Source organism: Cebus imitator, unplaced genomic scaffold (genome assembly GCF_001604975.1).
Source record: "Cebus imitator isolate Cc_AM_T3 unplaced genomic scaffold, Cebus_imitator-1.0 Scaffold79, whole genome shotgun sequence".
NCBI lineage: Eukaryota > Metazoa > Chordata > Mammalia > Primates > Cebidae > Cebus > Cebus imitator.
The window spans coordinates 2,438,734-2,450,766 of record NW_016107394.1 but is presented as its reverse complement, the minus strand read 5'-3'; the positions used below and the strand labels follow the sequence as shown (position 1 = coordinate 2,450,766).

Genomic DNA, 12,033 nt, shown 5'->3' with positions numbered 1-12,033 from the left:
CCAGCAAGTCCCACATCCCAGTTTCTCTGAGTCCTGCCGAGGGGCCACCCCTGAGTCGGACTCCACACCAGATCCAGCCCCGAGTTGTGTCTGAGGAGTTAGTCCCTGCTTTCCTCCACGTGAGAGCGTTCACTTCCACCCAGTCCAAGATGGCAGACTCCAGGTTGGGGCCACAAAGTGGCTCTGCCTGGCAGTCTCCAGGCCCTGTCCCTGACTTACCTACCCCTGTCTCCCTGTTGATTTCTTCCTGATCAGTAAAGGTGATGTGTTGAGAGGGCAGGCACTGAGGTCTCCTTTCGTGGCGAGAGCAGGAAGGAGATGGACAGGGCCATCTTGTGACCATCAGCCATTACCAGCCTTGCCTTTGGGACCACAGAGCCCTTCTGCTTCCTCTGCAGCTCCCTCCACCCCTCCAGCCTGTCTGGGTTTGGAATCTGCTCCTCTGGCTGAATGGTCTCCAGGTCTCCAGCTTCCTTTAGTGTCATGTGGCTCCAGGCTCCTCTCCCTTTTGGCTCCTGCTTTGGGCTCCCCAAGTCTGTCTCTACCCCCTCACAGCACAGGACCCAGGCTTGGCCAGTGAGTCCGCAGGTGGGGGTGGGAGTGGTCAGTTCGTGGACCAAGGCCAATAAGAGATGGCTATTCTAATGGTGCCTAGCTGACTCCAGGGTCACTGTGGGCTGATGTAGCTGCTCTTCTGCCTGACCCCTAACCCTGAATGTGTTCGCGTGTTCGTCTTCCATAAGCCTTTGGGCAAGGGGGAGCTTGACCCTACATCTGCTGTCTGCCCCCAGCCCAACCCTCCTTTGAGGCCCATTCTGTGACACATCCTGTTTTTCAGCAAATGGAGGGAACAGCCACAGTTATTTCCCCGTGAATGCAGGGCCCTGTGCGAGGGCCGAGGCTGACTTTGTCTTTGTCCTGGGCTGGAGAGTCTCACAGTTTGATTGGAGAGATAGATCCAAACTCAGATGCAGGCCCCAACAGCACTGTGGGGTGCCCGCCATGGGGCTCCAGGCAGGATCAGTACCCTGAGAACAATAGTGAGGCTTGAAAAATGAGCAGATGTTGTTTTCCTACAGGCAAAAGGCGACAGGCACTCCTGCCTGGTAAAAGAAACTGCTTTTGCAAAGGCCCCGAGAAGGGAAGGGACTGGCAGGTGGAGGAGCTGAGGGATGGAGGAGGAAGCAGGGCCAGATCACGAAGGGCCTTAAATGCCAGCTTGTGGAGTTTGGCTTTATTCTGTGGGCAGTGGAGAACTAGAGAAAGGTTTTCAGCAGGAGAGTGACTCAGAAGTGCATTTTAGAAAGATGCCCCTGGAGAGCAGGGATGTGATTGCAAAGGGAGAGGGTGGGCAGGGATTATTCTATGGGTGATATGTGATGCTCACCCTGGGCTGGGCAAGGAGAGGAACTTAAGAGATGCTGGGTTGGCAGAACGTGGTGACCAATGAGACGGGGGATGCAGAGGGAGGACTTGGAGGGGCTCTGGGAAGTGGGGTCTATGCCACTCCAAGGCGAGCCATGGGGGCTCTGCTCGGCATCACCCTCACCCACAACAGGTATTGGGTAGAGCCTCTGGCGGGGGGGAGCTCCCTGCAAAGGTGAGCAAGACAGCTGTCTGGGGTTCCCCAGGGAGGAGAGGTGGGAGGAAGGGAGGGAGGACAGATGGGAGAAGGCTCTGCACAGAGCCTGAGGGCAGCCCTCACCAGGTTACAGAACACAAGGCTTGACCCCATTGGCTTCCTGTAAGCAGTCCTGCTCTGCCAACTTAATGGCTTCATTTTGCATGTTATTTAAATCTTGCAATGATTCCAGCAGACACTGTTAGTCTATTCTGCTGTCAGGTTGCCTGAGGTTCAGAGAGGTTAAGTAATGCACCAAGGTTAGGATGTGAGCCCCACCTGTCTGAATCCTCCCTCCCTCCCTGGGATAGAGGAGGGAGACTCAGAAGGATGAGTCTCCATCTTCAGTCTTTACAAAACTATTGTAGGGCGTTGGTTGAGGCCCCAGAGAAAGAGCTAAGAGCTGGGATCAACTCTTAGCATGTGTGTGTCTGTGTGTATGTGAGTTGGAGTAGGGGGCGGGGAGAAAGGAGTTAGGGGTGTGTGGTTTGTAGTGCAGCTCATGGCCACCAGGTGGTGTCCAGCCCTTACTGTCCTCACCTCCCCAGAGGTCAGACAAGGGTAAGGGTGGGGTGGTAGGGGAGGGGAATGCAGTTGCCAGTCTTACTCCTGTCCATTCACATACAGGCTGAGTATCCCTAATCCAAAATGCTTGGGGCCAGATTTAAGATTTTTTTTTTTTGATTTTGGAATATTTGTATATACATAATGAGATATCTTGGGAATGAGACCCCAAGCTAAAGACAAAATCCATTTATGTTTTGTATACACACAACCTGAAGCAGTTTTATACAATATTTTAAATAATTTGTGCATGAAACAAAGTTTGTGCACATCGAAGCAAGTGTGGAATTTTCCACTTGTGGCATTATGTCAGTGCTAAAAAATGTTTTAGATTTTGGAGCGTTTTGGATCTCAGAAGGTTGCATTAGGAATTGAGGACTAAGCTCTGATTTTTTGTCTTATCCAAATTCCTACCTAAGGGTCTAGGGAGCCAAGCCCTACAAAACATACATTCTTATCAGATGGGTTTTATTTGACCCTATATGTTGTGACTTACTTTTCAATCTGACTCTGGCATAACATTATGAGACAAGGAAAAAATATTTAATCCCAAAACCTACTTCCTTGTCATATCTTGAAATTGCCCTGCAAAGTCTCTTGTGGGAAAAAAATTCACATTCTATAGAGATTCTCCTTCCCCCTTTGTTTTCCTTCCTTGCTTTCCAGATCCAGGAGATAATCAACTAAGTAAGAGCCAGGCACTCTTTTAAATCTGAACTTGCTTTCTCTGAAGTCTGCTATCTGAGAGCTTCCTCTGCACAGTAAACCTTGGTCTCCATAATCCTTCATCTTTAACCTGAACATTCCTTTCTATAGATCCCAAGTCTTTAGACAAGTTAGCCAATTGTCAACCAGAAAATGTTTCAATTTACCTATAGCTGGAAGCCCCCACTTTGAGTAGTTCTGTTTTTCTGAACCAAACCAATGTATTTCTTAAATGTAGTTGACTGATGTCTCATACCTCCCTAAAATATATCAAACCAAGCTGTACCCCAACCACCTTGGGCACGTGTTCTTAGGACCTCCTGAGGGCTGTGTCATGGGCCATAGTCTTTCATATTTGGCTCAGAAGAAATCTCTTAAAATATTTTACAGGCTGGGTGCAGTGGCTCAAGCCTGTAATACCCGAACTTTGGGAGGCCGAGGAGGGTGGATCACCTGAGGTCAGGAGTTCAAGATCAGCTTGATCAACATGGCGAAACCCCATCTCTACTAAAAAATACAAAAATTAGCCAGGTATGGTGGTGGGCACCTGTAATCCCAGCTACTAGGGAGGCTGAAGCAGGAAGAATTCTTTGAACCCAGGAGGCAGCAGTTGCAGTGAGTTGACATTGTGCCACTATACTCCAGCCTGGGTGACAGAGACACCATCTCAAAAAAAAAAAAATTTTTTTTTTTTTTTTTTTTTTTTTACAGAGTTTGACTCTTTTCATCAACAGAGTGTTCCACCTGTATGACCCTCTCACACTCATAAACACAGAGGCATTCTTACACTGACACATGAACACACACACTCACATGCTCATTCTTTGACACACAGGCATGTTTACCTGCAGACTCTATACAACCTATACCCTATACAGTACACACCCATACAGACACCACAGGGAAAATAGGAACTGTTTCCTGGAGGCTTCCAGCCTGTATAGCTGTACTCTGAACAGGACTGAGGTCCATCAGCTTTACCTGAGTGAGACCCCTGCAGGTGGTGCCTGCCTGATGAGTGGTCTCCCTCTGCAGAAGGGTCCCTGGGAAGGCAGAGCCAGCCTTGCGTGTGAACAGACATAGGCAGAAATGATGGTTCCCTCACCCCTTTTCTGTGCAGGAAATAACTAATAGAGAGCATTGCAAGGCTTGGTGCTAGGCCGGTGAGGAAGGACAGTCATGGCAGGGAGTGAACCCAGGTCATGAAGGGGGCTTCCTGGAGGGGCGTGAGGTATAGGCAGGTCTTGGAGTTTGGATGAGGAGGATGGGAAGGGACTTGAGGACATTGCAGATAGACTAGGAAAGCAGGCTGAGGGGTGAGGAGGTACAGCAAGCTGTGCCTCTCAGGGCTCAGTCTCTTTGAGACAGGGGTGGGACTGAGGGGGTGGGTTAGTTGGGGGTGTACTGAGAGAGGATGGTGAGTAGACGCTATTTTCATAACCTTGGTTGCAGTCCCCTTGGGAGGGTGCCAGGTCCAGGGAGGTGAAGATGTTGAAGGTCTGCTCTGAGCAGGAGCCAATCTCTCTCCCTCTAATCTTAGTTTTTCTGTCTATAAACTGGGATGATGAACCCTGCTGGAGGTGGTGAGGGTAGGGGGCACACCAGAGCAGCCATTGCCCCAAGGCAGGCTCCGGACTGCACCTGGGGAGAAAAGGGCGAATCAGGGTTGGGGAGGGAATGAAGGAAGGAGCATGGGAAATCAGGGGAGGAGGCAGCATGGGTGGTGTGGGCGGATCAAGGATATCAGGGCAGGCCTCTTACCTGACTGAAGTTTGCACTCCTGTGTTTCCTGTCCTGAAACAAAGTAAGATTCACACAATGAATCCCTGCTCTTCAGCACTCTCTGCAATCCCTCTGGGCTTTCCTTTCTATCCTGGCAGCATGAGCACTGGGCTACCTCATTGGTCTTAGTTTTCCTCTCCACTAACTGGGAGGATGAGCCCACTGGAGGCCTTCAGAATGCAGAAGATGCTCTCAGAGGGAGGCTGTCCTGCATCCGTGCAGCTGTGTGGGAATGAAGTCTGGTAGATGGCACAGCCAGATTGTTCTCTGAGGGAATACCAGGATGAGTCCATACAGGAAACAAAGCACAACATCAACTTTGGGGACTGGTGGGTCAGGTGTAAGAATGGGAGGAGTGGCAACATCCTGCCAAAATGGCTGCCACTCTCAATTCCTAGATTACCCCTGGGAAACCTACAGAACTGATTGAGATGCATAGGATTCTAGGAAATGACAACAGTGTTACAGTCCAATGGGTTCTTCTTGCCTGCTGCCCAGAAAGGCCAAAGCACTGAGAACAGCAGGTGTTGCAGCAAAGAAAGAGTTTAATAATCACAGGGCCATCCAAGTGGAAGGACAGGAGATGTTTCTCAAATATGCCTCCCTGAGAATTTGGAAGCTAGGGTTTGTTAAGCATAGTTTGGTGGGCAGGGGACTAGGAAATGGGAGAAGCTGATTGGTTGGGTTGAAGAAGAAATCTCAGAGGGTTGAAGCTGTCTTCTTGCCTTGAATCAGTTTTGGGTGGGGGTCACAGGACTGGTTGAGTCAGTTTCCTGGTGTAGGTTACTGGTCTGGGTGATACCATCTGGTTGATCAGAATGCAAGATGTGAAAAATATCTCAAATACCAGTCTTAGGTTTTACAATAGTGGTGTTAACTATAGGAGCAAATGGGGAGGTTACAAATCTTGTGATCTTTGGCTTTATAACTTCTAAGCCATAATTCTAAACTTATGGACAATTTTTTAGTTTTGTAAAGTTTTATAAAGTCAGTTTTGGTCCCCTAGCAAAAAGGGGGTTAATTTTGGGAAGAGGCTACTATCATTTTTGTTTCAAAATTAAACGATAAGCTAAATTTCTCCCATAGTTAACTTGGCCTATGCTTAGGAATGAGCAGATGACGTGCTTGTGAAGTAAGAAGGAAGATGGAGTCAGCTGTGACAGATTTCTCTCACTATGATTCTCAGTTTCTCACTTAATTTTTCCACAGCAGCCTGGGTGTGCTGAGGGGGGGGAGAGATAAAAATGAAAACTGGGTTGGAGAGGAATGCTTGCCTTACCCCCTACTGACCAAGGTCCTACTGCCTTGGTCAGTCACTGCCTGCCCTTTCACCTGTGCACAAACTCCTGATGTGACTTGATTCAGTGAGGAGGGACCAGCCAGGTCCCCGTGGATATCACCCTAGCACTTTCTCTCCCCAGTCCCTAGGACGGGTGGCTCACAATCCAGGGAGATGCCTAGGGCTGCTTCTCTCCTAGATATTCTAGTCAGAGGAGGCTCCAGCAGAAGGGAGTGTCTAGCTGTGGCTGTGGGGTGCCTGGCCCTCGCATCTGGTCCTCACCTTGGTCCCGACCCAGCACAGACTAGGATGCTGCCTTCAGCTCATCCCTAGCACATATTGCTAGTCTGAGTCACACTGCTCTGAGGGAAACATTGGCCCACAGGTCAAAAGAATATAACCAAAAGGAAGAAAACAATGCACACAAATCAGGCAGACTGTAACAGAAGGGCCCAGAATTTAAAATAAATGCTTTAAATTTTCCTAAAGAGATAAGGGACGATATTAGCAACATGAAGTAAGAACAAAAAATCATTAAGAAAAGAACCATTTGAGACCAACCTGGGCAACATAACAAGACCCTACCTTTCCAAAAAAATTACCAAAATTAGCTGAGTGTAGTAGGGTACACTTGTAGTCCCAGCTCCTCGGGAGGCTGAGGCGGGAGGATCACTTGAGCCCAGGAGGTTGACGCTGCAGTGAGCCATGAGTGTGCCACTGAACTCCAGCCTGGGCAGCAGAACAAGATTCTGTCTCCAGAAAAACAAAACAAAAACCAAACCAAACAAAAAAGAACCAAGTAGAAGTATCAGATATGAAAAAATTATAGTTGGAATAAAGAAGAGAAGAGATGAGAAGAGCAAGGAGGATTCAACTGAAGAGAGAAATAGTGAGGTTTGAGGATCAGCTGGATAAACTCTTGACAAAGGCAATTGGAAAGGATCAAGAAATAGAAGGTATTAGCAAAAATAAAATCTGAGATGTGAAGGATAGAAGTAGAAATGCCAATATCCAGGCAATAGACATCCCAGATGAAAGTATAAACAAGTTGGAGGAAATATTTGTAGAAAGAGTGGACATAAAGGTACTATATTAAAAAATTGAAAGACCTAATATTTAAAGGGATCTGAGAGTGTCAATCAGGGGAGATAAGGACAAACTTCCAACCAGATGCATTATTTCATAAATTTAAGACTACCAAGGCAAAGAGAAAATTCCAAACACTGCCAGAGAGAAAATACAGGTCACCCAAAAAGGAGAATGAACCAGGTTATCGTCAGAGTTCCTAACAGTATTCACTACTGGCTGGAATGCATAATGATGAGACAGCCAAAGACTGTATATACATATCCCCTACATGCAACAAAGAATATACGATTTTCTGCACATACAGAGTATTTGAAAAACTGATAATCTATTACAGGGATTTGCAACTCCCAGGCCATGGACTAGTCCCGGTCCCTGTGGCTGTGGGGTGCCACAAGAAGCTCAGGGCTCCCACTGATTCTACATTATGGCAAATTTTAGAATTATTCATTATATACTACAATGTAATAAAAATAGAAATAAAGTGCACATGAATGTAATGTGCTTGAATCATCCCAAAACCATCCCCCACTCCTGCCCCATGGAAAAATTGTCTTCCACAAAACCAGTCCCTGGTACCAAAATGGTGGGGACCACTGATCTATGAGACCCCACAGAAGCCTAAAGACTTCAAAGGATCAACATGACATAATGTTTTCTGATCATAATATAGTAAACATAGATATTAATAGACATTAATAACAAAAGAGTGGTTAAAATTTCCATATATCTGGAAGTGAAGTAGTATGTTATTAAATTACTCTTGGGTTAAAAAGAAAATTATAAAGGAAATGATGAAATACTTAGAACTAGATTGTAAAAACAAATCTTCACTACATATAGTATCAACATTTATGGAATAGCCAAAACAGTACTTGGTGAAATTTATATCTTTAAATTCATTTGCTGGGAAACAGAACGCTAAAAATCAACTAAGCATTTAACTTAAGAGGCTGGACAAAAGACAGCAAAAGAGCAAAAAGAGGAAAATAAAAATGGGGCAGAAATAAAGAACCCAGAGAACACCAACAGCTATTAGAGATTCCCCAAACCAAAAGCTGGTTCTTTAAAAAGATTAGTAAGATTGACCTCTGATAAGTCTGATCATGAAAAAAGAAAGACATGCTAAGTATACTCTTGGGTTAAAAGAGTAGACATACTAAGTGTAGAACAAATGATAGACAATATTTACATTTCACCCAAGAGGGATTAAAAACAATACAAGCATATCATTGAAAATTACAATTTAAAAACTTGGATGAAATGAAGACATTTCTAAAAAGATACAAAATTCACAGGACATAGAATTTGAATAGATCAATGTGTATTAAAGGAATGAAATGGCAGTTAAAAACCTCCTCTCAAAAAAACTCCTTTCCAGATAGCTTTACAGATAACTTCACTAAACTTTAAAAGAATGGATAGTATCTGATTCATATACATTATTCCAGATAACAAAGCAAAGCTCCCCAGCTCATTTTATGATGTTAACCTGTTCTTGATTTTCAAACCAGATAATGCAAAAGAAGATAATGCAAGATTAGTTCAGTTTCATCTAGGAGTTTAGATGCTAAAATCCTACATGTAAAATGCTAGCTAACCAGATACAAGTGAATATTTTAAAATGCATCATAATCAGATGGAAATTTTTTTCCAAGGGATGCAAAGATGGTTTCACCTCAGAAAACCTATCCATATCATTCACAATATACTTATGAAAAAAATTATAGGATTATTTCAATTGATGTAGAAAAGAGTATTTGCTAAAATAGATACCTATTTGTGATTTAAAATAATTTGATGAACTGGGATTATATGAGACGCTAACTTGGAAGAGGTAATATTCCAAAACTCTCCAGTTAAGATTTTAGTCAGTGGAGGAATTTTGATATATTCCCTCTGTGAACAGAAATAAGACAGGGATGCCCATTATCACCAATCCTGTTGCACCTAGTACTAGAGGTCCCAGCCAACGCTTTAATGAAAGGAAAAGAAATAGATATCAATTTGGAAGAGAAGCGATTAGAGTGTCATTTTTCACAGATGATACAATTGTTTATCTAGAAAATAGAATCAATAGACAAACCATTAGAACTAATAAGAGAGTTTATCAATATTTCTGGAAATAAGATGAAAATTAATGCCATTTCTCTACAACAACCAGAACCAATTGGAAAACATAACTCAAAAATAATATGCCACTCACAAAAGCCATAAAAATGATAAAGCATCTTAAAAATTAATCTAGCTAAGAATATAAGTGCTATCTCTGGGACAAAATCTAGATGTCTGATAAGAAAGGTTATTTGAATAATGGAGAAGGAGTCCATGTTCTGGATGAAATGACTTGATATTATTACAAGGTAATTCTCCTAAAAGTAATTTAGATATCCAATACAATCCCTATACAAATTCCTGCTAGTTTCTTGAGCAACACAATAAACTCCTATTAAGTATATGTGGAAAAATAAAAATCTGTGAATAGCAAGATAAATTTAAAAAGTGAAAGTAAAGAAGAATATGATTTTTAAGTGATATTATAATTTAAAAAAATAGACACAAGGTCTCACTATGTTGCTCAGGCTGATCTCAAACTCCTGAGCGCAAGTGGTCCTCCCACCTCAGCCTCCTGAAGTGTTGGGATTACAGGTGTGAGCCACTGCACTCAGCCAAAAGTGATATTGTAACACAAGACTAGGGAAAAAAAAGTGATATTGGTGCCAGACAGATGAAAGTGTTAATGGGACAGAGTAAAGAGCTCAGAGAGGAGCATACATACAACTAGGAACTTCACAATACTACCCAATAAAGATGGGACCCCTGCCTCTAGGGGAAAGGCTGGATTGTTGGGAACACTCACTCATATCATGCAGAAATGAAGACTGGATCCCTGCTTACCATCACACACACAGGTGGATGCCAGGCAGATTATAGACTAAGCATGAAAGGTGAGAGTGTCAGGTCGACAGATGAAAACAAAGTATCTTTGTGGGCATGGAGGACAAGCCATAAGAAAAACAATTTGTGTATTCAATTACATTGAAATTGTGGATTTCTGTTCAGTGACATATGTCAAGGATAAGGTTAATAGAGAGCTGCTGGAAGGGGGGATGTTATTCAATGTTTAAAATTGACAAGAGGCTAATATCTGGAATAGATGAGAAATCCCCACAAGCCAGCAAGAAGAGGATAGCAACCCCAATAGGGAAAGCCCTGAATAAGCTATTTATGGAAGAGATGCTCAAATTCATTGATTATCAGAGAAGCAGAAATGAAAACAAGAAGATATTTTACACCTGTTAGATTGGCAGAACTCAAAGAGCCAAATGACGTCAATTCTTTTTTTTTTTTTTTTTGAGACAGGTTCTCGTTTTGTCACCAGGCTAGGGTACAGTGGCCTGATCTCGGCTCACTCCAACCTCTGCCTCCCGGGTTCAAGCAATTCCCCTGCCTCCACCTCCCGAGTAGTCAGACAACAGGTGCATGCCACCACACTTAGCCAATTTTTTGTATTTTAGTAGAGACAGGGTTTCACCATGTTGGCCAGGATGGTCCTGATCTCCTGAACTTGTGATCCGCCCCCCTTGGCCTCCCAAAGTGCTGGGATTACCGACATGAGCCACTGTGCCCGGCTCATGATGTCAATTCTTGACAGGTATGCGGGAAATGGACACTTTCACACAGTGTCCATGGGAATGTAGACTGATGCAGCACTTCTGGGCAGCCACATGGCAGTACTCAAAGTGTCTAGATTCCCTAGATTAGCAGTGCCGCTCCTAGGTATATACCCCAGGGAAATCCTCCCACAGGCTCAAAGGGAACAGGAATGAGTATACCGGTGGAATGTACAGCACGTTGATGGACAAAAAGGGGTGTATGCACACCACAGGGCATTACTTAGCAGGTGGAAACAATGTATAGACACACCTATAGCAGCATGAATCCTAAAAACATACAGCTGAGTGAAGAAAGGGAGAAGGAGAATGAGATCTATCATATACTACAATTTACATGAACTAAAACATAGGCATTCAGAATTACAGCATTCATTTTATAAGAACTCTCATCAGCAAAAGCCTACACATTAAGTACCTAATTTCTTTTGAGGAGAAGGGAAGAATAGCAGGGGAGAAGGAGGATGAAAAGGAATCTGTAAGTAAACCATGAGCAGGACCCTAGATGGACCAATGATGGTTCCACGCTGTGAACTCAGGAGTAGGATTAGCTCAGCCCTCTGCACCTGAGGTCTGGGGAACAAATATCCTAGGCACGAGAAGCGCACCTGCCCCCAGTCAGCCTCCTCTGAGTTCCTTAATTGTTCTTGTTTGAGAACGCACCTGTCTCTGAAAGCCTGATTCTGATTCCTGGCTAGTAGAAAGCCTTGCTAAATGCTTGCTTAGTGACGGAAGGAATACGCACATGGATGAATGGGCAGATGAATAACAGTTGAAGGAGAAATGAGCTAATGATTGAATTAGTAAGTGAACGGGTGAATGAATGGATGGGTCACTGAATAAATGAGTGAGTGCCAGAATAACTGAGTGAATGAATAAAGATGGTAAAGAGTGACTGGCTTTGGTGAGTCAATGCCTTGATGAGTGAATAGATGGGTGAGTGAATGGTGCATGAATGAGGGAGCCTGGCTGTTTGCCCAGACCTTGGGGAGAGCTCACCTGACAGGCAGGCATAGTTGAGGTGGTTGCAGGTCTGCTTGGTGCTCTGAAGAGTTACTAGGCTGCATGCCTGCCCCATCACAGGAGAGGCTGGCAGCCACAAAACCTTAACGGGGGTCGGGGGGAAGTAGCACCTCTTAGGAAGCCTGACGGGGTGTAGTTGGAGACCCTGAAGCAGTTCTGTAGGGAGAAAAATGCAGCATTCCCAAAACTGAGGACTACCCCCTGGAGGCAGCTGGAGGCGAATGGGTCCTGTTGAACGGAGGCCTCTATCCTCCCAAGCTTCAAGTGGAGGCTGTCCACACCTGGGAATACCACCTCCC

General features: G+C 44.6%; 1 long non-coding RNA gene across 1 annotated transcript; it reads left to right on the top strand.

The window, feature by feature from the left end:
- Positions 1-495: 495 nt before the first annotated feature.
- LOC119471942 lies at positions 496-10,019 on the top strand. The gene is made up of 3 exons (XR_005201040.1): positions 496-1,996; positions 3,422-3,426; positions 10,007-10,019. It is a non-coding gene; the product is annotated as an uncharacterized LOC119471942 (long non-coding RNA).
- Positions 10,020-12,033: the final 2,014 nt, after the last annotated feature.